The sequence below is a fragment of the Rhineura floridana genome, chromosome 9 (assembly GCF_030035675.1).
Source record: "Rhineura floridana isolate rRhiFlo1 chromosome 9, rRhiFlo1.hap2, whole genome shotgun sequence".
In the NCBI taxonomy this organism is placed as follows: Eukaryota; Metazoa; Chordata; class Lepidosauria; order Squamata; family Rhineuridae; genus Rhineura; species Rhineura floridana.
In genome coordinates, this window is record NC_084488.1 from 26,023,535 (window position 1) to 26,049,416 (window position 25,882).

Here is a 25,882-nt window from a genome sequence, read left to right on the forward strand (position 1 = left end):
CTTTCAGTATAGCAAAACACAACCATCTAGTGTGTACATGATGCTAATGACCTAGTGCAAGTGAGCAAACGTACAGGGTCCTGGAGAAGAGATCCCAGTCCATTTGCTTCTCTCTGGTTGTTTCGCTGCTCCGCTGTGCTGAGCTAAGTGGTAGTTTGGTTTAATGTGTTGTTCAAACCCCTGCTTGTGGTTTAGCACTCTACAGACAAACCATGAGCTGTAACCAAGGTTTGAACTATGGTTTACAGCTTGTGATTTGTCTGGGAGAGCTAAACCATGAGCTCAGGTTCAGATAACATGCTAAGCACAGGGAAGGGGGACCTCAGGCCCAGTGGCTGAATGTGGTCCTTGAGGCCTCTCTTTCTGGCCTCAGAACTCTTCCCATTTCACGCCCGTCACTGGCCCTGCTTCGTATCCAGAGTGTTTTTGCGTGACTGGAATGTGCCCTTGAACTCTGAAAGTGACTCTTGCTTGTCTGGATAGAGGACAGAGGGGTGGATGAAGGTAAAATGTACATTAATTCTAATGCCTCCTGTACAAAGATAACATTTACATTAATTCATCTTTTGTTTTTGGCCCTGTCCACCACTGGCATGTGGGCAACTCTTGGAAGGTTGTCCAGAAGGCGACATGGCCCTCAGGTTGAGAAAGGTTCTCTTCCTCTGTGCAGTCAAACCACGGCCTTACTTTGCACAGCGCAGGAGCAAAACCACCAGAGAGGAGCAGAGTAGCCGCAATCTCATTTGTTCGCCTTAAGCCACAGTTTGGCTTACATGCAAGTGAGGGCAGTGCAGAGAGTTTAATCATTTACAAACTCATTTCAATCTATGAAGTTTAATGGCTGATGTTCAACTAACAAAACATTATTTAATCAATTAACAGCTCTTACCACTTGCACATTTGAAGTTTTGTGTGTTCTCTCTACAGTTGTGACCCATAGCCATTTCAGACTGACCCTTGTAGTAAATGTGGAGCTGGCACTGAAAACATCAGCCCTGTGTCGAGACTTCCCACTCCATAATGGGCAGTAAAACATATCTTATGTCCTGATGTCACCATGCAGTGCATTTCCTTGTTGTCTCCAGAAGCAGCCAATGAGATGGAAAGTGAAACAGGAAACTGATGCCATTGGGACAGCAGGTAGGGTTTACTATATGTTATGGAGGGGGCATGTTTTTGGCAGGAATCTCATGCTTCTGATCATGCACAGTTTCACTCTGAAGCTCATTAATTCTTCATCTTAACTCAGGGTTCCCAAACTGTAGCCGTGGACTATTAGCAATCTACCAGATTGATTCAGGCAGTCCTCAGGGGGCCTGCATGAAATATTCATATTGATTTTTAATTGTATTTCTATTGCTTTTCTTTCTTACATTGTATTTTATTGTATTACAATTTGAATTAGAATTCATACAATGTGAGACATAAAAGAAGAAATATAAATATAGTTTAAAATTATACAGCATCTAGCACAGTGCATTACCATGGCTGCAACAGGCAGAAAAATCATTAAGTGGTCTGCCAAGACCTTCAGCAATTTTCAAGTGTTCCATGGGAGAAAAAGTTTGGGAACTCTTGTCTTGACATGTTTGGGGATCATCATCAGGAGTGTGTCATTGTTCGATGCGGTCATGTTCTTTGATAGAGTTTTTGCTACCTACAGAATGATAGCCTGGGATCTATGATGGTGTTTTGAGTGTGTTTTTTATAGAAGTGGTGGCCTGGAAGGCAGAAAAAGAATTAAGAAGCCTGGCCACTAGAATGCGACAAGCTTCTTCCAGCAGAGGGATCTATCTCCACATTAGTTTTTTGCTCTTTTGCTAATAGCAGGAACAGCTGCTGGGTTGGGGAGGGGGGAAAATGGGAGCATTTGAAGAGAGGCACAGATGTAAAAGTGACATCTGCCGGTGACAAAGGAGAGCAGATTAAATTAGGCAAGGAGGCCTTTCTGTTTGCAATGAAATTGGAGAAACATATTCACTGTGTCTGGGATGGCAGCAAAAAGAAGCATTTGGGGAGGGTGGGGGAGGAAGCATCATTGGCTGCTCTTGGTACTGCCAGAGCTGTAGCACAGAAGTGTTGCAGGAGAAATACTGAAGGAGTCAGTCGCTGTGGTTAGGTAATTTTAGACGCTGGACTTTAGTAGTGATATGATGGGCCCCTCTATAGATGGTAATGGAATTACTTTGCTCACTTTCTGCAAAAGGTGGTAAGCCATCTTGGCTGCATTTTGAGGGCCCTCCTGCTTGTTCTGCTAAGTGGGGCCCTAGATGACCCTGCTGCAGTCAACAGCAGCAAAAAAACCCCTCTGAAATCCCAGCAATGGTCTGTAGAATCACTCTTCTGTCTAAGATGAACTCATCTGGAATAAATGCAGCCCCCAGATTCTGGTTTCAGACCTGATTTCATTTATTGATCTATCTTGTTTATAGCCTGTCATGTCATCCCTTCAAGGAGGATAGATGGTGTACATTGGGATGGGGTGTTAATCCGCTTTTATCCTCACAACTCCAGGAGATAGGTTAGGCTGATAGCTGGTGACTGGCCCAAGATCACCCAGGAAGTGACATAGCTGAGCAGAGATTTCAACCCAAGCTTCCAGGTCAAGTCCAGCACACTGTCATAGTCATTCTCTTATGGTGTGCTGCTGCAAGCTAAGTACTGGCATGCCAAATAGTTTTGATTAAATTACCCTTCCCCAACCTTGGGTTCCCAGATGTTGTTGGACTCCAACTCTCATTACCCATCACTGTTGGCCATGCTGGTTGGGGATGATCTGGCGACCCAAGCTCAGGGAAGGCTGAATTAAATCATCAAAGATTCCAGTGAGCCCAAATGAGCCAGCCAAGCATATGGGAGGCTGCTCTCTGGGTCTTTCATTCCCTGCTCTGGCGTTGGCATCTAGAACAGTGAGTATTCCTGCAAAAATGTGGGTGGGAAAACATGAAGGTAGTTCTTAATCTTACTTAATTTAAAAATAACCCTTTTTAATAAACAAGTGAATTGTGCTTCCACTTTTAATTTAGAAAAAAAGTGTTCCTTGATAGGTTTCGGGAAAGGGGCAGCCCAACCATTAGACAGTATGAGGTAGCAGCTTCAGGCAGCTGACTTGAGGTGTCATGAAATGGTAGTTATTTAAGTTGTTATTTTTACTGCTGGGGGTGCAGGAAGGGAGAGATGTTGTGGAATTTTCTACCTTAGGGGCCAGAGTAACTTGACCAGCCTTGGGTACTATGGGTGTCTGGAGGGGGTCAGTCACACACACAGATGAACAATATTTTCTGGATTCCCAGCTTTTGTTTTTTAAAAAATGTAAATGTCTAGTCCTTGTAGAATCTAGGAGACAAAATCTGCAAGCGCTATTTTGCTCATTCATTTTGTGACAAACTTGCCTGCCCTTGCCTTTTCTGTATTTTTAGCCAGCGAATGAAGTCCAAGGATTAATGACTGACATTTGGGAAAGCAGGTCCAAACCAGTTAGACAAAGTGAAGGCTAGACTGCCACACCCATTGCCCTATAGAAGGAACTTCTTGGTTAATTTTAAGACCTTTTTATGTGCAGGTCTTCCCTTGTGGAGAAGTGATTGCTGCCCAAAAGACAACAACTCAGGTATTCCAGAGTTTAATGTGGCTGTGATTTGGCAAGAGGTACCCTAAATCAAAGGGTCTTGGCAAAAGTGGAAGTTGGTGATCTTTGTAATATGAATCTAATTTCATAGCAAAAAAAATCTCCCCACTCTCCTGAGTTTATTAAAGATTTTAAAAATTACCCTGCCAGTGCGACGGTAGAGAAAATCCATCATTACTGCATCTGTGTGACAGAGAGTGGAGTGAGAGAGCCAGCATTGCAATGTAACTCAGTCTTGTTATAGCCATTTTGTTGGGAATAGGGGTAGAGATGTGAAGGCCTGGAAAAACAACTGGACAAGTTGAGGGGGATGGGTTTTTAAGGGGTTTTCTGAATTTTTCCAGTTTTCCCTCAGAAAAATTGTAAAAAACAAAACACAGAAAAAACAGTGAAAAATCAGGACACACCCATCCACCGTGGGGGTGTTGTCTGAATATTTTGGGATTTTTCCACCCGGGCCTTCACATCTCTAAGTGGGAGGTGGGGTTAGAATGCTGTGTGCCAGGCTTGAAGTGAAGTCCAGTAGTGTTGCTTGTCCTGGTGTGGGTTTTGTTTAGGGAAATCCAGGGGGCAGAGAAAGTCTGTGAAGTAGATTGTAGGAGCAGTGTGATTAATGAAGGGCTGGAGGGGGCGTGAAGGGAGCCAGGGAAAGAACTAAGGGGAAGCTGTAGGTGAAAAGACATTATGTGGATGCCAAGCCTCTCCATAGATGAAGAGCAGGTTTACCCAATGAAAACCAATGGAGGAATATCTGGAATATTAGTTTCATGGAGGCTGGGACTACCTAGGCCTCACTACTACTCAGTAACTAGATTTACTAGAAATGGTAGACCAGTTCTCCGCTACTAGTTTTGTATATATGTATATTGAGTTTGTTCCCCACCACCACTGAAAAAAAGTCCTACTGATACTGATTTGGGGTACTATGCACTATGCATATTGCACTATGACTGGGTTGGGGGGTGCTTCAGGTAGCAAAATCTCTTGAGTCGGCCCTGCTAGCGATGAGCCGTGAGCAATCTCTAAACTGGGTTGGAATTTATTTAACAAAATGTATATATTGCTTGATTGTAAAAACCTTTCCCACTGTGGAGAGCATTCTTTTAAGTTTAGTTTCTCTTATAAATAAATAAATAAATAAATAAATAAAGGTGACTTAACCCTCTTTAACCACCCATTTTTTTCACTTTGATGTTTCAAATGTGGCAAAGCTGGATTGTATCACATTGTATAGTGCATTTGTATAGGAACACTTTCAGAATCCTGAATTTCAGTTATTTTGTTCTTATCTGTTCTGCCTATTACATTGCTATTGCTAATGCTGAGGTACCACTTGCCCCTTTAAATGGTCTTCGGAGTTTAGAAAATAATCCACTTTCTATCACTCATTCTCCTCTGCTCCCTTATCTCCTCTGAAAGAGAAATTAAGGTGTTTCGAGAATTAACTGCTAATTACTTATCTTTTCGATAGGCCTGTAACGCAGTTAACAACACTGAAGTTGATTAATTAGTTAATTAATTAAATTTGCATTAAATTTTATATATGATATGATAATTATATTTTAAATTGTTCTATGTATACTGCTTAGCGATCCTTTGATTCAGAGGTTTATAAATTCTTAAATAAAAATAAATAGTTTCAGCAAGCCTATCCAGACATGTAAACAAGTTACATATACCTGTTTTTAATTTTTGCTGATTTTTACCTGTATATCGATAATTGTTCTCTCTCTCTCTCTTATGGATTCTTTGATTAAGCAGTTTATAATTCTTCTAAATACAAGTATAGCACTTCTAATATGCGCAGGACTTGAGATATTTAGTAGTATTTATACCAGAGGGTTTTGGGAGACTCACATTATTCTTCAGTATAGGACTCTATGACCCTTAATCTTGAATTGCTCTAAAAATATATATCTTGCTATCATTTTTCTAGATAGTCAAACATAAGACCCATGGGCAATATCAGGCACTTTATGGATCTTTAGAGCAGCTTACAGCACCTTGACCCTATTCCATACAAATAACTGAAACATTTGAAGGGCTAAGGAACTGATGTCTTTTGTAAACCAAAGATCTGGATCTCTTACAGTCTCCAGTGGCTGCTATTTTATGTCACAGAAGTGGACACTGGCGAATTGTGATCCCTGTTTATATGATTGGGTTTGAGGGGAAGGGAAATCTTGCTACTGGGGTATCTAGAACACATCAAGGCAAGTGCATGTATATATAGTATCTTTTAGTTGTATTCATTCTATATAAGTTTAAGGGTTGTAATCAACTAAGTCCTTTCTGCTCAGAGCAGACCCACTGAAATTAATGAACCTCAATTAATCTTGTTTATTAACTTTAGTGGGCCTCATCTGAATAGGACAAGCCTTGAATGCTGCCCTAAGACGGTGACTTGGACTAAAAGATCTTAGGGCCTCCCTTTGGACTTAATGGTCTTTTGAAATAATATCAGTGGAGACTGGTGGCCCTGATATCAGTGAGATAAAGAATCTGCTCTGTGTTTCAGTTCAAACTTTCAAGGAGCTGTCCAGGGTGATTTCATCACCCCATTTTAGTTAAGGTAGAACTGGTGGTATGATGTTGAAGTCAGATGAAATTTATCTTTTTTCAATGAACTCTTTTGGGCAGTGGTCAGTGGGCCCTCTCCAACCTGTTTGATCTTCCCTACGATGTACTGATCTTGTATGTATTGAATTTCATATTGGGTGATGAATTTTAACCATGCATTTTGGGGTTTTATGTTTATGCTGTTCTGCTTTTAATCGTCAATTTTTATTAATGTTTTTAGTATTTTGGTGTATGCCACCCTGATACCTCTATTGAAGGACAATGTAGATATCTTTTAAATAAATAAATAAATATTATTTTAAATCTTACCCTATTTCTTGTAGGCTTATTCACTGTTTTGAGTAAGTCTCAGTTATCAGGAGAGAAGCTTAGCATGCCAGCTTAATATGCATTTGGTTTCTTAGTTCATGAAGCTTCATACAGTGATCCCTTTGACTATAAAGGAACTAAACTAGTAATGTGTCATTTGTATAGCTTATGGTCACTTATTTTTTTGGTTCAGGTTATTTATATATTTATTAAATTTATATCCTACCCTTCCTCCTAGAAGGAGCCCAGGTTAAAAAGCTTTCTCTACAATATAATCAGAGCACCTATATTTGAAGCAATGATATGGAATTTACATATCAGTAACATCTCCAGTCCAGACCTGAATTTACAAGACCTGAACTTACATGATCTGAACAGGGTGGTTCATGACAGATGCTGTTGGAGGTCACCGATTCATAGTGTCGCCATAAGTCATAATTGACTTGAAGGCACATAACAACATCATCTCCAGTACTCCAGGAAAGGAGAAAATATGATCTGACAGCAAATGGTGCATTCACCTCGCTGAAGCTAAGTCAGTTTGGATCTGATCTGTGCCTAGATGGAAGATCAGCTGGAAACTTCTGTGTATACCACCTTGAACTCCATCGCAGGAGAAAGGTGGACTCTAAAATGTAATCAATCAAGTGGTTATATAGCACAAGACAGTTATATGTAGTGAAGTGGGTTTTCTGAGAAATGAACTGGAAATTTTCTAGTAAATTTTCTGGATAATTTTATCATTCTAGAGAGTAATTACATTAGTTTATTTTACTGGTAATTACTAAACAAAGCTAAACTTTGGAACTATCAGGCTTACATAATACTGTTTTTGGAATTGGCATCCATTCATTGTTGCTAATGAACTTATGAAATGGGAAATTTCCAGTGGAAAAATAAAGTACGAGAAACTTTTCTGCCTGATGTTGGTTATATGGCGATTTCTTCATCCTGTGGCATAAAAGGGTTGCACAATTGATTATCCAAGTCCGTCTTGAAGTAAGGTCTAGAGATTATGTCAATTACATGAATTTAAATCTAGCAGGTAAATTGTTAAAATAAACCCCAAAGTCAACAGAAATGTGTTGAATTCTGTGGATGTGCCCAGAGAGGTGTGGAAAGGCACTTTAAAAGCGTATTTTTGTTTAAGATGTTTTTAACGATCTCTATGAATTTTTCGATCTTTGTTTACAGGCATTTCTCTGGCTAACAGAAATGTAAATAGCACATTAATTGAATTTCCCCATGATATGGTAGTAGATTGAAAAGTGCTGCTGAAACAACTAGCCTGGAGAGACAACTAATACAAAGATCTATAGCAGAAGCATCACAAACATCTGTGGTATGTGTATATATATAAACTAATGGACATTGCAAAGAAATATGGAATATTTTGAGCAGTAGACAGAAGTTGTGGCTTCATTATTATCATTAACTTCTGGGTATATAGTCATGGTATAAACGTATAAAAAATATAGTAAATAGTCAAACCAGGCAAGCAACTAGCAAAAAGCAGATGACCAGTTGACACATGACACAGTTCTCCATTATTATTATTGTTGTTGTTGTTGTTAAATTTAAATTAAATCTATATCCTGCCTTTCCTCCCAAAAGGATCCCAGGGCAGCAAACAGATGATAAAGTACTAAAAACATCTTAAACAAAACATCTGAAAAGACAATTCCAATACAGATGCAGACTGGGATAAGGTCTTTACTTAAAAGGCTTGTTGAAAGGGGAAAGTCTTCAATAGGCACTGAAAAGAGAAGAGAGAATGCCTTAGGCTCATGTGAACAATCTGTTCATTTGTGTCAGCGGGTGACTGACATAGGACACCGTAGGTGTCCTTTATGGCTTCCTTGAACCCTGCAATAGTGAGAGCTTGAATGTTGCCACTACATCATGAGAACTTCGGCAGCCATATATACACCACGCATTGTTGATGATTTGTACAAAGGGCTCCTCCCTGTGAACCTGGCCTGGCTGCAGCCCTGGCAGAACACTCCAAAATGAGCCCATGGGACCTGGAGGGCAGGACACAGAGAGTTTTACTTGGTGACTTCCGCTCGGACCCTTGGCCCCTAATGTGCGGGGTCCCACAGGGTTCGGTGTTGTCCCCAATGTTATTTAACATCTATATGAAGCCGCTGGGGGAGGTCATCCGGTGGTTTGGAGTTCGATATCACCAATATGCTGATGATACTCAGCTTTATTTCTCCTTTCCCCCGGATACTAAGAAAGCCGTCCGGCCCCTGAACTAATGTCTGACTTCAGTGATGGACTGGATGAAGGTGAATAAGCTGAAATTAAATCCAGACAAAACAGAAGTGCTTCTAGTTAGTCGTGGGACAGATCTGGAAATTGGGAATGTACCAATGTTGGATGGGGTTACACTCCCCCTGAAGACTCAGGTTTGCAGTTTGGGTGTGCTTCTGGACTCGGCTTTGAACCTGGAGGCCCAGGTTTCGGCGGTCTCCAGGAGCGCTTTTGCCCAGCTAAGACTGGTCCGCCAACTGCGCCCATTTCTGGAGATTTCCGACCTGACGAAGGTAACACATGCCTTAGTTACATCCCGGTTGGACTACTGCAACGTGCTCTATGTGGGACTGCCCTTGAAAACAGCTGAGAAGCTTAAACTGGTTCAAAGAGCAGCAGCTAGAATGCTAACAGGAGCTAGCCTACGGGCCCATACAATGCCACTTTTACAACAATTGCACTGGCTGCCAGTCTGCTTCCGGGCTCAATTCAAGGTGCTGGTTTTAACTTTTAAAGCCTTACACGGCTTGGGCCCCCTCTATTTATCTAATCGCTTATCTTTTTATGAACCTTCCCGACCCCTGAGATCCTCTGTGGATCCTCTTCTTACGATTCCTCCATTTTCCCAAGTTCATCAGATGGGAACCAGAACTAAAGCCTTTTCGGTGATTGCCCCTAAACTTTGGAATACTCTTCCGGTAGAGGTGCGACTGTCTCCCTCTCTTGTAGTATTTCGTCGCATTTCATTTGTGATGCATAGGTTGACTTTTAATTTTTGATTTATTCTTGGTGTTAATTGTGTTTTCCAATTATGTTTTTATTATGTTAATTTCTCTAACTTTTATATGTGATTGTTTCTTCTTTTTCTGTTTGCCGCTCTGAGTTCTTCGGAAATAGAGAGGGATATAAATATATTAAATAAATAAATAAATTGTGTGTGAAGCAGCCCAAATGCATAATATTCAGAAAGGAGAAAAGTGGAGGAGGAGGTGTCTACTTATCTATATTGCATCCTTTTCGTTACCTACGGCGAGGAGTGTAGCCCTGGAAGAATCAACTCTACCATAAATCTTACACATATGGGATGCATCAAGAACAGAAGCGATCCGTGGCTAGAAAATATTCAAGGTCAGCCAGGGACTCAAGCCAAGAGGCAAGGGAAAGCAGGGGAAATCATGACTGATCTGCTTTAGTGAAAATGCTGAATTGGGAAACCCCCTTCAAAAGTTTCCTTAGCAGCACCAGATGTTCCTAGAGATCACTGGTTTAGAAATTTAGACATCATTGTGGGGTGAAGAGAGCTGTTATACAGGTGTAATGCCTAGCAGAGGGAGCTGGATGTTGTGGAATACAACTCCCATAAGCCCCAGCCAGCATGGCCAATGGTCAGGAATTATCGGAGTTGTAGTCCAAAATATCTGGAAGGCACCATGTTGGCTATCCCTGATTTATAGGCTGCTGGTCCTCATTGATTATGTCAACTGACAGAAGATAAGAATTACTGGAGATGACAACATCTTCACGGAGAAGATCTTTTCCTGCTTTGCATGAAAGTTACAGAGTAAATACTTGCCCCCAGTCATAATCTGGACTGATAGAAGACAATACCAAAACAAGAAAGTGCAGGATATCCCAGCCTTTCCCAACCAGTGTGCCTCCAGATGTTGTTGGACCACAACTCCCATCAGCCTCAGCCAGCATTGCCAATGGTCAGGAAAGATGGGAGTTGTGGTCCAACAACATCTGGCGGCACACTGGTTGGGAAAGGCTGGGATATACTATCAATAAAAGCATTCTTCAGGTGTTATGAAGAGGGCAGTGTGAATGTGTAAGGGAAATGGGCATGTTAGCTCTGTCCCCCCCCAACACTCCCCTCCCTTCTGTTTGTTGCCTTCCAATCATTATTATCATTTTTAAAAATTTATAAACCACTCATAATGTATCAGAGCAGTGTACAGAAAACCAAAAATAAATACAAAATATACACACCAAAATTGATAACATTTGAAATAACTGTATGATGCTAGCAGATGATCAGGAGACAATCATTTAAAAGCTCATTCAGAAAAGGCTTGGGGAAATTGTTCGAATGTCAGAAGTTATGCTTGCTTGGTGACTTGATAACATCTCTCTGTAAACCCCCTATGTGCCATTAATATGTGAGTAGACAATTCAAAATGTGTCTTTTGAACATTAGGTGTTTCTTAGAAACCATCCAGTCTATTTAGAGCAGGGAAGGGAAAACTTTTTTTCCTCTCTGTCAAGGGCCCCATTTCTCTATGTGACTGTCGGGAGTCACATGCTAGTGGTGAGCAAGGTGAGGACCCAAAGTTGGTGAGGTTTGCACCACTGGGGAATTGCATAGCCCTCCTCCTCCGTGCCACTTCACCTCTCTCTTTTTCTCTATGCTTCTCTCCTCTCTAACTCTCCATGCATTTCAACTTTCCTGTTTTTCCCCTCTCCATTAAACAGCTTGGAACTGATCACCTGCAGAGTGCCTCTTTTGGATCCATCCATTTCTGGTTGTTTTCTTCCTGCCCTCCTCCTCCTCCTCCAGACTTCCCCTGCACCACAATTCACTGCAAGACTTCCCCTGCCCCTTGGGCTCACTATACAGCAGCCACATCTCTCATTCACACCCATAAAATGCAGACGAGATAGTGATTCCTAGGGAGGTGGTCCAGAAAACAAGACTGGGTCCATAGCATCCACAGGGATGCTTGAAATTAAGCCAGAACTGCACGTGGCCCATGGGCTGCAGGTTTTCTACCACTGTGCTAGATGTTGGATGTGGGTTTGAGCAGGAGACACCAATCTTTTTAGGTCCATGGGCACATTTGGAACCTTGAGAGTGCACTTTGGGCACTGTCAAAAAATGGCTGCCATGTGAATGTGTCCATTCACAACATGGCTACTGTACCATGGCCAGTCACAAAAGCATACATTTCACAGAAGGCAAATTCTCTCTGTCTGTCAGACACACAGCCTAGAAAAGTTCGTAGAGAGGAAGTGGGAAAAAGTGATGCCCTTCTCAGTTCCTCTCTATACTTTGTGTATCTTTTAAGGTTGAGATTGATCCTTTCCCACTTCTGAAGAAAGACAGAAAAGGGTGGGAGTAGTACAGAGGCCTCGGAGACATCAATGGAAGTCATCACGGGTGCAGTTGTGCCCACAGGCACCATGTTGGCAGTGCTAGGTTTTGAGCATTCTACAGGTACATGACCTAATCCAGAAAAACACTATGCATATGGAGCTCTGCTTCCACATGTGAATTGCCCTTGCTGGATCAGGTTGACTATTTATGATATCATTTCAATATATAAAATTTAACTGTTATGAGCTGCTGAAAATAGAAAACTGTTTCACAGAAATTATATAACATTTGTGATGATTAAAAATTTCTTTATTGCAACTTCTAATTGTTTCCTGGAATTTAATAGTGTAAACTTACAGAAACATGTGTATTAAAATACTCAATTTTTATTGATGGGTTGTACCACAAGCAAATTGGAAAAGGAGCACCATCAAAACCAAATAAACCTTTATAAATAGTTAAAAATGAAAACTGTAAATAAAAATGATATAAAAATGCATAATTTAGCCAAAGTTATTTTTAAATCCTACTGATTTCAGTGGGGAATATCTAAGTGTGCTCCTAACTTCCCTATTACAATTGACAGGCAAAAGTGTTTATTATAATCTGCCTAAAAGTCAATTTACTGTGTGGTTTTGCATATTGATCACAACAGCAACCCACTGGGGCAAATGCTGTATTATTTCTAAATTAGTCACTTTATGTATTAACGTCAGGGGGGTGTCAATAAGAATGCTTTATAAACCACCCATCCCCATTTATCAAACAGAATTATTTTTATTGAAGGACATCTGTCAAACTTGTCTTCTCTTTAGCTTAGCTTCTAATTGCCATGTAAAGACTTTATGCTGCTGGATCTAATTTACGAACACACTATCTGCTTTTCAGTGGTAAACCCCCTTAATTGCTCCTGTTACTATCATTGGCTGCAATCTTGACCCCATGATCATAAGGGCAGTGGTAGCCATTGACTTAAGTGGACTAAAGATCACTCTGGCTTCTTCTTGTGACTTGCTCTGCTTGACAACAAAACATGTCATTTTTAAGGATACATTTATAAATGGCTTTTTCAATATCTTCAGTAAAAATGCTTCCTCCTTCATCTAAATGTAGCTTCCCTTACAATTTATACTAGACTACACTCCATCAATAAAACCATCAAAATGATCTACGGCATCGTAGACAAAAGATATTGTGTCAAGTTGACACTAATCGGTTAATTCCAGTAAACCTTCCAAGAAACAAAAGCTTCTTGTCTATCACTAATGTGTGTGCTGTGGGCCCCCTCCTGGTCCTATAGCTATGCATATCTATAGAGATGTATCTGGCAGACGCTTTGCCCAAGGGCTCTATATGTAAACCCGGACAGGATCTATAGTTAATGATGTTGACCCTGCTTCCCCCAGCAGGGTTGAATTCAAGACCTTATATCTGACAGCTGATAGTATATATTATGTGGATAATAATATGGACTACTTATAATTCTCTGATTTTAAATATTTGGCACTGAACAGAGTTTAAAGTTCTTTGCATACGTGAGACCTGGTTTCTATTTGATTGAGAATGGGATGAGTCAATGGTAGAGGAAGATCAAAGGGGAATGATCAGCAAGAGCAGTTCTCCTAGTTCCTTGATCAGGTAGCAAATCTGGCCAAGAAACTTTTTACAGACATCAGGGAGTATCACCTGCCCTGCCCTGGCCTACCAATTTTGAAAAACTGTCTGAGTGGGTATAGATGGTCTCCTTGCAGTTGGACCCTTTGGCCAAAGCTGGATGGTGGCACGCAAACTAAGTCCTTGCCCTAACACCTGTCAGGTCACCATTTCAAGACCTCCTGTGTGCTCAAGTCCAGACACTCAAGTCACAATTTCAGCTTTTTTGGGGGGTGGGGTGGGGATAAGGTTTGAAATTGAAATTCAGCAAGTTCCAAAGACCCACTCTTGGATACATCCAAGATTAATTACAGGAAAGCAGCAGTATATTTAAGTGCATTTGCTACTTGCTTTTTTTAATAATATAATAACTATGGCAATATTATTAGCAAAACTTTTTAAAAAACCATCTGCTTTGTGTGTGTGAAAAAGAGAGATAAAGGGATTTGTTCCTTTATCATGTGTACCCTGCCATGGATGTGGTCCTGTGGAGAGTTCACCTGGGCAAGCCTTGTAGGGATGCACAGGAGCTGAGCAAGAAGATGGCAGCCATTGGTAACATCACAGGCGCTAGCCAACTGGTGACTGGGATTTGATCCTTCTTGTATTGACTTGAAAAGTTGGCATTGTTCTTGGAGCCAATGCCTCACCTACCACACAGGATTATTGCAGTGACAGAAAAAAATAGAAAGGGCTGCACTGTAACCTCCTTGATAGCTTAAGCTAAAGTGGAAGAGAATGGGCGGTATTTAGTGCTAGTCCTCCTCAGAGTAGACCCATTGAAGTTAATGAACATAACCAACTTAGGTTCATTAATTTCAGTGGGTCTACTTTGAGTAGGGTTTAGTTGACTACAACCCAATTTCCAAAACTATGTTTTTTTTGCGGGGGGGGGGATTTCCGAACAGCATTATATTGAAATTATGCAGAGGACATTGGGAACTAGTGCTGTTGTAGATGCTGGGGAATTAGTAGGAATTCTGCCTCCTTGTATTGTCATGCTATTCTGAAGGAGAAAAGTATCCAAGACATACTTCCAAGACATGGAGAGCTCTGGCTGAAATGATGACAGGGGCTACTGTTAAAAATTAAATTGTGCCTTATTTTTGGTGCAGTTCTTGTGTGCCACATTTGTGAATAGTAGTGAGAGATTTAATGATCACATGTTTTTATCTTATTTCCCTTTGGTCGATGGCCGTTTTTTTCTGTTAATGTCGACTTAGAGCTCAAAGTAATTTAGTAATTGATTCTAAGCACGGCCACTCGCCAATGGCAGCTCCCGTTCAGGGAAATATCTTTGCTAATTTTATCCTTTGGAATGAGATTACCATGCTAATCTCCTCCCAGCACTCAGTAGCTTGGTCATTTGGGACTCGCTGATGCAAATTACGTTATTAAACACAACCCACTTCACCCAACACAAGGGAGGAATGCGAGCAAGACAAAAAGGAGCAACAACAACAAAAAACCCTGACAATATCAATCCCCTAAAATCATTCACTAGCGCTATTTTCCAGGGTCCAATTCGTAGCTTTGCTCTCACTTGTGGAGGCAGCAGGCAGTCACCTTCTAAAGACAAACTGCTTGATTTTTAGTCTGTTTGTTATTTATTGAGAAGAGTTTATAAACTGCTTGAACAAAGAGCTTTTCAGGCAGTGCACAAATAAAATTGTAGATAAAACACAGCTCAGATTCCACAAACCAATTAAAATATACATAAAACCATTATTTTAAAAACACATATAAAATCATTAAGAATTGTAAAACAAATATAGGTAACTAAATGCTATGTCTGGGTAGGCTTGCTAAAACAAAAACAAAAAAGCCAGAAGGCAACTAAAATAATACAGCAAGGGTGTCTGCCTAATGTCAGTAGGTAAGGAGTTCCAAAGCACAGATGCAGCCACACTAGATGATTGGTATTCTACATTGTTTTAACTGGAATTGTAATCTGCCTTTAGGACTAAAATAGTGGAAAGGCAGGAGAAGGTTTTTTTACCATTTTGAAAATGTAACTGAGTGGTATTCAATGCTAGTCTTACTCAGAAGTTGATAGAATGACTAATTTAGGGTTATTCATTTCAATGAGTTTGCTCTGAGTAGGATTTAGTTGAATACAACCTGATGTTTTTGCAATCTACAACCCACTGAAGCCAGTATATTTGTACATTGATACGGTTTGGGGAACCCTTGACCTTCCAGATCAGCCTTTCCCAACCAGTGTGCCTCCAGATGTTGTTGGACCACAACTCCCATCTTCCTGACCATTGGCAATGCTGGCTGAGGCTGATGGGAGTTGTGGTCCAACAACATCTGGAGGCACACTGGTTGGGAAAGGCTGCTCCAGATGATGTTGGACTACAACTTGCATAAGCCCCAGCTGGCATGGTCCCAGTAACCAGGGAGTTTCAGTCCAAAAATATCTAGATGCCCAGGGGTTCCCCATCCCCGATCTACCCTTTTAAAACATGGATTTGTCAGTCATAGGTAGAATGCATCACATACATGTGCTCTTGGAAAGACCCAAATCCATATGGATCCAACCACACAGTGGGCACAATGTAACAAGTCAGTTGTCACAAGCTTTCTTTGGCCAATGTGCTACCAGAGTACATTCTAAATACAGTACTCATAGGAGGTGAGTGGATCATGTGAGGTGGAGCCCCAGATGTACCACACCTCCTATGAGACCAGGTAGCACAGACACAGCTGCTGTGTGCAATTAGGAGAGTGGGTGACACAGTGCTGACTAGGAGGGTAGCAAAATGGGATTTGAGGGGGCTGTGTGTGTACAGGAAACTCATAACCCATAGAAATGCATGGATTTCCAAAAGGAGGGAACTCCAAAGTAGATAGATGGAGAGCTCTGCATACATGCTGCCTTCCTACTGCCATGAAACCCTGGCAGTATCATAGCAGGGTGCAGGCACAAACCTGGAGTGGGTGGGTAGACATTAGATTGAAGGGAAGCTGCTGAGGTCTGGGAGCTTGATCACTTTTAATGTTAGTGAGGGGAGAGAGGTTTTAGGAGGGGACAAAAAAGGTATTCATTTTCTTTGCCACCCTTTTGAAACCTTCCCTGCTCTGTTTTATAACCCTTGTTTATCAGAGCTTGGAAGTAACTAGTTACAAGTAACTAATTACTTGTAATTCATTACTTTTTTGAGTAACGTGGGTAATTCCTTTACATTTTGATTGTAATAGAACTAGGAGTAATTTTACTACTTTTGTGGAGTAATTGTAATGTTTCCAGCATTACTTTTGGGCATTACTTTTGGGCATTACTTTGGGGGGGATTTGTGGATGAAAATCATGTGCCTCAAACTGGGCTTCTTTCACTCTTCCCTCATGCTCTGTGGATGGGTAGGAGGCGACGAGGGAGGCGGAGAGTGAGATGGGGTGGAGTGGAGAAAACAATTATTTTAAAAAACAGATAGTGGTGGTGAAGAATGGAGTGGAGGGAAAAAGGAGCCAGAGGTCAAAAACGTGGATAAAGGAGGAGAAGGAGGCAATGGCAGAATGGAGATAAAGAACTGTGGAGATGAAAGATGACAAAGCTTCTGTGTGTGTGTGTGTGTGTGTGTGTGTGTGTGAGAGAGAGAGAGAGAGAGAGAGAATACTGTGTTTGCACTTGGCACACAAAGTGGCCTCCACCACCCTCTCTGGCTACTGTGCTGCATTTGCAGTATTTTAACTTTTTTGCATCTCAGGGGAAAATGTTTGCTTGAGTGAGTGTCCCTGAATTGGTGGCAGGGCAGGGTGTGGGAGGTGGTTAAGTGAGAGAGATTATGCTTGCTGGCTGAGTGGAGGGTGGGGTTGTACTTGGTTTAACGTGCAAAGATCTGAGTAGTGGCCTCAGCCTCCCTCCCCACCACCCTTACCAGCGGAGAGACCACCATTGCTATCTTATGAATAAAAATAATTATTCTACTACCTCTGTATATGTTTGTTTATTTTTAATGTTGTTTTAGGCTACTTAGATGTGCAGCAGCAAAGGCCAGCACCTTGTAGGCGTTTTTTCAAGTGACTGAAATGTAATTGTAGTGATTACTTTGGAGGAAAAGTAAAGTAATCAGTTACTTTCAGAGCAATTGTAATTGTAATTACTACTTTTTGGTCCATGTAACTGTAATTTATTACTTTTTAAAAGTAATCTTCCAAGCTCTGTTGTTTATACAGCAGACTGAAAGCAGCCATCCACAGACTGAGGTTGGGCAATGTGGGAGAGGTCTTTAAATAGGCCTCCCCCAAGTCTTGTGATAGTTTGCTTGGCTAAATCTCATAAGACTTGGGGCAGCTTTTCTACAGTTCCAGCAAATGAGAATGGTTTTTCTGGATGCCTTTTGGAGTGATTCTGCCCATAGTTGGACACACCTTCCTTCTCCAGTGCTGACTTCAGACCTTCAGGACTGCTCACAGCAAAGCACTGGGATAACCACTGTCTCTTTCTGAACCTACAGCAAAGCATTTCCATTGGCCACATCTGGAGTGGCCACAGGTTGATCTACCAGTCAGTTGTGAAATCTGTTTGAAGCTGGAAAAAACACACACTTGAACTGACCTGAACAGGTTTTAGAGTAGCGAGGGTAGAGTTTGACTAGTACCGTGTGCCCTTTTCCAGAAAACAGAGGTGGAGACACACTGGAACCGGCACAACATTAAGTGTGTCTCTATTCTAAAATTAGTGCCCCACTGAATCAGCTTGGTGGGTCACAAGCTCTGCAAGCCTGATCTGTGAATCCACCTTAATTTATTTAGGGGGTGGGATTTGTTGGTTTTTATAAGATAAAAACAACTGTAGTTCTATCTCTAGTAGCATAAAATTGGCAAAACAGAATTGAGCTCTAACCAGCTGACCTCTCCCTCACACAGACTAGCTGAATAAAAGAAACAAGTCTTCTTTAGTAAAAAGTATCAAATAGTCTTTTACTCATGACCTTTCATGTGTTCTGGTTACACAGGCCTTAGCTTGGAGAGAAAGTTAGAAGTAGACAGTAAGCTTTGTCCACAATGATAAAGTTCTGTTGTTGGAGCAGCTTGATGGCTGCTCTGTCTCTCTTGGCAAATGAAGGATATGCAAAAACTCAACTAACTCACAAACAAAGGGGCAGAAGAGAAGGTAGAAAAACAGGAAGTTGCATCACAGTAAACAAGCATAGAGCTGTCCCCAAATCTAGCTAGAAGGGACATCTCCCTACATTTGTACTAAAATATACAAACCTTGCTTATTCCCAACAGGATTAGTGTGACCTTGGAATCTCCTTCCAGTTCTAAAACAACTTGATTTCTTTTATCATTTTAGGGAAGGAACAGAAAGTTTTCCATGCGTCATGGAGGAAACCATCTGGAAAATGAAAAGGAAATGGTATTTCCAAAACTCATATATTTGCTAAATAATTAACATTTAACATTTAATTAAATGATTGTCTGAATTTTTGTGTGCTAATAGCCCATTTCATAAATCCAGTGTAACTGTTGGACATTTTTGTATTATTTTTTTATTTAAAAAATCACACCAGAACTCAGTAGAATATGATATTTTTTCTGCCATTAGTTTTACATAGTGTCAAGTTCCCCTCTTAATTTATATTTAACACCCACTCTGCCCTACCTGTTATTATCTCTTTCAAAGATGTAGTAACCCAAGGAAATTAAAATATAATAAGTGGACACTTCAAAGCAGGTTTTATTTGAAGGTTATTTTAATGTATCCTGCTTGAGATGAGATGAAAGTAAATACATGTGATACATTTAAAGAGGTAAAATTACAAACCCATTATTCAGTTTAGGAAAACTCTGGGAAATTAGTGTATGTATCACTTTATTTTACCAATAATGTGTGGGTAGATGATAGTGAAATTCTCAAGGTCATTGTAGGAAAATCACTTGGGGACATTGTGTTTAATTGCTCACTTATCTCAGGATGGCATTTTTGGAAGGTACATCCAGTGTGTTTGCAGTTCATGGAGTCCAAGACCCATTCCAGTTCTTAAGAAGGCTCCATCAGAAAATGTACTTAAAATCTGAAATTTCAGTGTAGTAGAGACAGAGGTGACTGCAGAAGTGAGAGTATTTCATCGAAGAGGCCAAAGCAGGTGTCACAACCTAGCAGATGAATTGAGCTGATATAGCAACATTCTGAACATAAAGGAACTTTAATGTTAAATGTGAAGAGAAGTACTTGGTTCTTCCATTAGTAACCAGTAACCAGTGTTACAGGTTTTTCACTGCCTTGCAATCCCTATGTGGAGTGCATTGATGGCCCGAAGTAAGTAAATAAACATTTTGTTTAATAATGCTCTGGATGTCTGTAAGAATGCCTGTTTGTCTGTTTGCCTTGTCTTCTGTCGTGCCTTACCCCAGCCCTAGCAGGAGAGATATCATCAGAACACACAGAAGAATGGAAAGATTTGGCTAAACTTGTCAGAAAGCAAACCTTCAAATGCTGCAACTCCTTTAGAACAGCAGTAATGAAAAATGTTTCTCAATGCATATTTAAGGGCCACTGTTGTGACCTCAAAAACCAGCAGGCCCCCCCTGTCCCCCTGGCTGCCTCTCTTATCTCGGGGCCCTTCAAGATTGGTGTTTTATTGCAGGCGTGTTCTGCTTCCCCATTGTTACCACATTATTGCTGTCCAGAGGGGCTATATGGTGTAACACAAGCAGGACAAAAATAAATCAGTACATTTAGGCTGTAAAAAGTTACAGGGTTTCAGCAGGAAGTTATGGGATATGCACTGATTGGAAATGAAGCAGGGTGACCACCCCATATTTTTGCAGGCACAAACAATACTGAAAACAAGATCAGTTGTGATCACCCCAATAGTATCATGAGCTCAAATCATCATGAATGCACACTAAGAAGAGTGTCTAGAGAGGTCCTTATCTATTTGCATGATCAGGTTGATTCTGCTTGTTGCCTTTTGCCCTCTCCCATATTTGCTTGTTTGGGAATTCAGGGCTCACAATGCTAAACTGAATTCTGGGTCATGTTACAGAATTTAGATAGTTATACCATTTGGGGTGCAATATGTAGGTCAGCCCATCTTGCGTTGCTAACAGTGCAGTCCTACAAGTGCCTACTCAGAAGTAAGTCCCATTGAGTTCAATGGGACTTCCTCTTAGGTAAGTGTTATAGGATTGCAACCTGCAGGTTATGATTTAGGTATGTGTGCTGCATGTGCCTATCCACTGATTAAGATGGTTAACACTGTTGGCTCTGACAACAGAAGTCACCCGTTTGAGAGGAGAGGGCCAAGATTTCGTCCCCTTGCTCCTAAAGAAGTGATTGATGCTGTTGTACACACCATACATTTAAAGCACATTGAAAGCACTCCCCACACACAAAGAATCCTGGGAAGTATTGTTTGTTAAGGATGCTGGGAATCATATCTCTGTGAGGGGTAAACAGGTCCCACAATTCTTAGGGAGGGGGAAGGCTTTCAATATGCTTTAATTGCTTGGTGTGTATATACAGCCCTAATCAACCTATGTAATCAGAGTTTGTTTATTTATTTATTATTTTCTTTATATCCCGCCCTTCCTCCCAGCAGGGTTGTGTTAATGGTTCCCGATGAAGTAATGGGGAATACTTCTAGCCTCCGAAGCTACATGTGCTTAAAACTATGCACATTGCACCTGTAGTTTCCCATCCAAATAGCTCATGTATGGAAGCTTCTTCTCAGGCCTGATGTCAGCGGGTGGCCAGATCGGGCATGGCCCAGGGCCCCTGCAGCCCCAAACAGCCCCTAAGAGACCAATCCTTAGGCTGGGAGGGTGGAGCACCCACTCTGCAATCCACCCCAGCAACAGGTCATGGGGTTCAGCTATGCGATGCTATCGCAGATTACGTTGAGAGAACAACCCCCTCCTAGACAACATGCCCTGTGATGCAGGATTGATTATCTTTGCTGCTGTTTTGAGGGGGAGGCTATGGCAAGCATGCTTTGGCTAGCATTGGGAGCAGGAGTCGTCCAGGGAACTGTGGCTTTCATAAGTGGCACCCTCCTCTAATTTGAGCCCTGTTCTTTTGCAACAGCTGGATTCCCTCGACTTCATTCCAAACAGATGTTGGCTCCTTTGCCTCTTAACACCTCCTTGAAGGAAGGAGATTCCACAACTTCTTGGGGCAATTCTCTCTTCCCCCCCCCCCGCTTTTTTGCCATTAGGGTGCATTGCCTGATGTTCTTCAACATAAACTGTACCTGGCTTGAACCTGTTCCCTTTTGTTCTCCTCTCCCAAACTTTAGCACAGCCTTTGTCTACCTGTCACCCTCTAGCTGTTTTGGACTACAGCTCCCATCAGTTGTGACTCGGATAGGACAGGCTTACACAGCTGCGTGGATCTTTTCCCAGGGACTGTGCTGGTCATTTGGGTCCATAGGGCAGGAAAACCCAGTTGTGCCCCTGCACAGTAATAGTACCTGATAGTCTGCTGTGTGCACTGCTGCCCAAATCTGGCTCAACCTGGCTATTAGGCTCTCTCTGCTCAAGCTATTAAGTTCCCATGATGTCTTAATGAGATCATCTCCAGAGCCATTGCTGAGATGGTAATGCCCAGCTGGAACCTGCCTTTCTCAAAAAGCAATGTGCTTCCCAGATGATTTCCTGCCATATGCTGGTAAGGGAAATAGGGTTTTATTCTCTCCGTAGGTGCCCATGCCTTTGGGATCTCTTCCTAAAGGTCCTTCTGCCCTGGTGAAGAATTGCTGACTCCCCCTCCCATTATGGCACAAACATAGTCAAGAAAAGGTTTTTGAATCCACGTTGGGAAGGTTTGCTTAGACATCCAAAATTGCGCTTTTTCTCATGGCAAACCAATTCACCCCTCACATGCTGTCATTCAGCTAGTGTGTGTGGGAGAGCAATTGTAGACAGTGTGTTCATACATTTAATATACCTGGAGGTCTGACAGATTGCATCTTGCCGACATTTAGATTGTCAGATCCTTGGGACAGGGACCTGTCTTTCTGTTCTTTTTCTTTTGTTTATGTTAAAGTGTCATGCACACAGATGGTACTTTAAATAATAATGAACTAATATTGAAACATCCTTCAGATATGTATATATGCCTAAATATAGAGTTTTTGAGAAAGTCGCTCTCAAGGTTTGGAATAAATTATGCAACTTGGTTCTAATATTCTTAATCTTCACTTTTTTATATATGAAGAACATCAGAAGAGAGCTTGCTGGATCACGCCAGTGGCCCATCTAATCTATAATCCTGTTCTCTCAGTGGCCAACCAGATGCCTACGGGAAGCCCACAAGCAGGATCTGGGGAGCTTCTTTTTCCCTCCCAAAGTTCTTTTAGCTAGAGTGATGTGCTAAAGGCAGACAAGACTAGAACTGTCTGGCAAAACACACAATGTTCAGAAAAGCTGCACCTAGTGAAATCACATCTTCCACGCAGCTGTTAGGCACTTAGGAGCTCTGCAATCTGTACAATCTGATCACCCTACCTAAGAGCTGTGCGGAACAAGAAAAGAAGGGAAAGCTAAATGGGCGACAGGAGATGTCCTGTTGCAGCTGTAATGTCTGGGGCTGATGGGAGTTTTAGTCCAAAACATCTGGAGGGCAAAAGTTGCCAGGTTAGCAAAGGCTGTCCTATGGCAGGCTTGGTAGACCATCAGGGGAACGGTGCAGTGTGCAACAGCCTGTCTCTCCTATGTTTATTTCAGCTCCCTTCTTAGTTATTAACAAACACTGGTGCCCAGATGTTTTCCAAGGTTTTCCTGCCTCCATAAGGAACAGGAATTTGCTTTCAACTATGAGCGAAGATAGATCAACAAATCTGGCTATACTGTCAATTGAACATGAATATGTGAAGAAGATCAGTTTTGACAAAGTTATTGACAAATTTGCAGAAGTTAAGGCTTGAAAACAGAAACTGTAGTGTTATTATTCATTACTGCGACAGACCAATATGTAGGTATAAGTTTTTTCCCCTTTTTTCAAAAATTGCATTAAAAAGTATTAATCCATTACTTTTTTACTTTTTTGTACTGTAATATTTATTTTTTTTATTTTTTTTACTGGCATGATTATATATACAAAGTTCAATAAAAGAACATTTTCACTGTCTACGTTTATTTTCTGGCCATTATTATTATTCGTTTCATTTCATGATTATTACTGAAAATAATTTTGTCGTATAGAGGAGGAAGGTGTTAAAAAATGATCCGCTCCGAGTGTCAAATACGCTAGGTACGCCACTGCCGCCTGTACCACCTACCTCTGCATTGTTGCATCAGTGTGCTAGCATGGTGTGCGCACATGCCTGCCATCACATAAGATGGTGGCAGCGGTGTCCCTAAGGGGTTGATGTGGCAATGTGGGAGGTAAGTGGTGTGGGGGGGCCTATTTAAGCCCATGCAACCTGTATCAGGAGGGGGTGCTGGGAAGCATGATGACACGGCCCCCGGAGCAGTCTGGTGCTCAAGGGCTCAGTCATGACTGGTGCTGGCCCTGCTTCTTCGCATAAGCGTACCACTCTAGCTTTATTTAGGCACCTGCCCCAAAGTGCATTTTGGATCAAATTGTGCCAGTGTGTACTTCTAAACCTTGAAAAATATACTTCTTATTTAGATGGCAGTTGTGAAAACACATCAAGGATAGCTAACGTGAAATGACGGGATCCAGCCAACTCAAGGGATTTTGTTTAACTACTTAAAAGAGATATCAAAGGCTTTATGACATCTTGCTGCTGCATCTTCAAATCTACCGCTATAGGCATGAGATCTAAAAACTCATTGCCAGGACTTTGGTCTGAAGGCACATAAAGCCGTCACCTTGCTGAAGCTAAGCAAGTTAGAATCTGATCAGTGACTGACTGGAAGACGTCCTGGGTAACCAAAAGGTGTCACCGTGAGTTTGACTGAAGAACAGTAAGAATGTAAGTGTAATGGATAAAAATAAAACCTAACATGAGTTTTACACATTATATTTAGTTGTGATTATTTCAGTCATTTGGTATATTGAAGCTGCCGTGATGGATCTCTCACATGCCCATCGAGGAGAGTGGTGCCCGTAAGAGGGAGGGGGTCAGCATTGCAGTCCCAATCCAGATCTCCCCTGTGGCTGATTTAAGGATGAAGGGCTGCCGCTTGGTGGTAGAGCATCTGCTTGATGTGCAGAAGGTCTCTGGTTCAATCCCCAACATCTCCAGGTAAGACTGGAAGATCTGATCGCAGATCTATCATCTGATTTAGTTTGTCCCTCAGACAACTACCTAGTACTCAATCTGTGATGGGGGATAAGTCAGTTATATGCTTATACAATTTACTCTGGTGGTATATTACTCTCTTAAAACAAAATTTCATTTTTTAGTAAGAGCACAAGTTCCATAAAAAGTGTATGATCCATACGTTTTCAAAATCCCAATTATCCTTGTCTCTTCCTTTCATCCCTTTAATGTCTTCTACACACTCTTTAGGACAGGGAGCTGTCATTTTTGCTTATGTTATTCTGTAAAGCATCACGTACACTGATAGCATTTTCTATTTAAACAGCAAAATATTATGTTAAGCTCTAAGAATTAAGCTTTAGTGTCTCAAATGTACAATATACCCATGTTTTAAATAAATATGATTCTTTTGTATTACTCTCTACTAACATTTTAATGTTTATAGAATGGCAACCATGTGCAGAATGCTGAACAGACAGTAGGCAACTCATTCCTTGACTAGAAGATCAGCAACTGGTGGCCCTAGGGCTGAATCCAGCCCCCATGAAGGGGTTTTTGATTTCTGGTCCCCCATATGCCAATACTGAAGAACAAGCTTGTATCTGTAAGGGCCAGCAGCCGAAGCCTTAACACTGGCCAATGGGGTGCCATAGAATTATGGCTCACCAACCATCATCCATTCCTCAAAACGTCCTTCCACTAACACTATTGTCTGACCAGAGGCATGCATCTACATATTCTTATTTTACCATGTGTGATGTTGGCAAGGCAGAGTGACTGTATTTCTTTATGTGGCAAACTATTTTGCTTGATTTTTCTTATTGTGTAAATGCATGAACTCAATTACACTTGAACCTTACCTTGAAACACTGCCCACATTCATGGGTAACCCCATTATGAAATTCAAGAGACCTAATGCAATTTGGGCTGGGAAGATTTACTTGTTAAAAGGAAAACAACTTTCCCATAAATAATTTACTACAACAAAATGAAGTGAAGTATTGAACCCTTAGTGGGTAACTATGATTGGTGTCTGTGCTGGGCCTGATAGTGATGAGTTGTGCAGGCCTGATTTTGAAGGAAGACTCTTTGTTCCCAACTCTTTGGGTTCTCTGGCCCCATAATTAGGGAAGATCAAGTTGCAGGTACCAGGGAGAGGACCTTCTCAGTGTTGGCCCC

At 41.4% G+C, this 25,882-nt stretch overlaps 1 long non-coding RNA gene across 1 annotated transcript; it reads left to right on the forward strand.

Moving 5' to 3' along the window:
- Positions 1-7,732: 7,732 nt before the first annotated feature.
- On the forward strand, positions 7,733-24,410 carry LOC133364067 (uncharacterized). The gene is made up of 3 exons (XR_009757825.1): positions 7,733-7,859; positions 18,823-18,885; positions 24,106-24,410. It is a non-coding gene; the product is annotated as an uncharacterized LOC133364067 (long non-coding RNA).
- Positions 24,411-25,882: the final 1,472 nt, after the last annotated feature.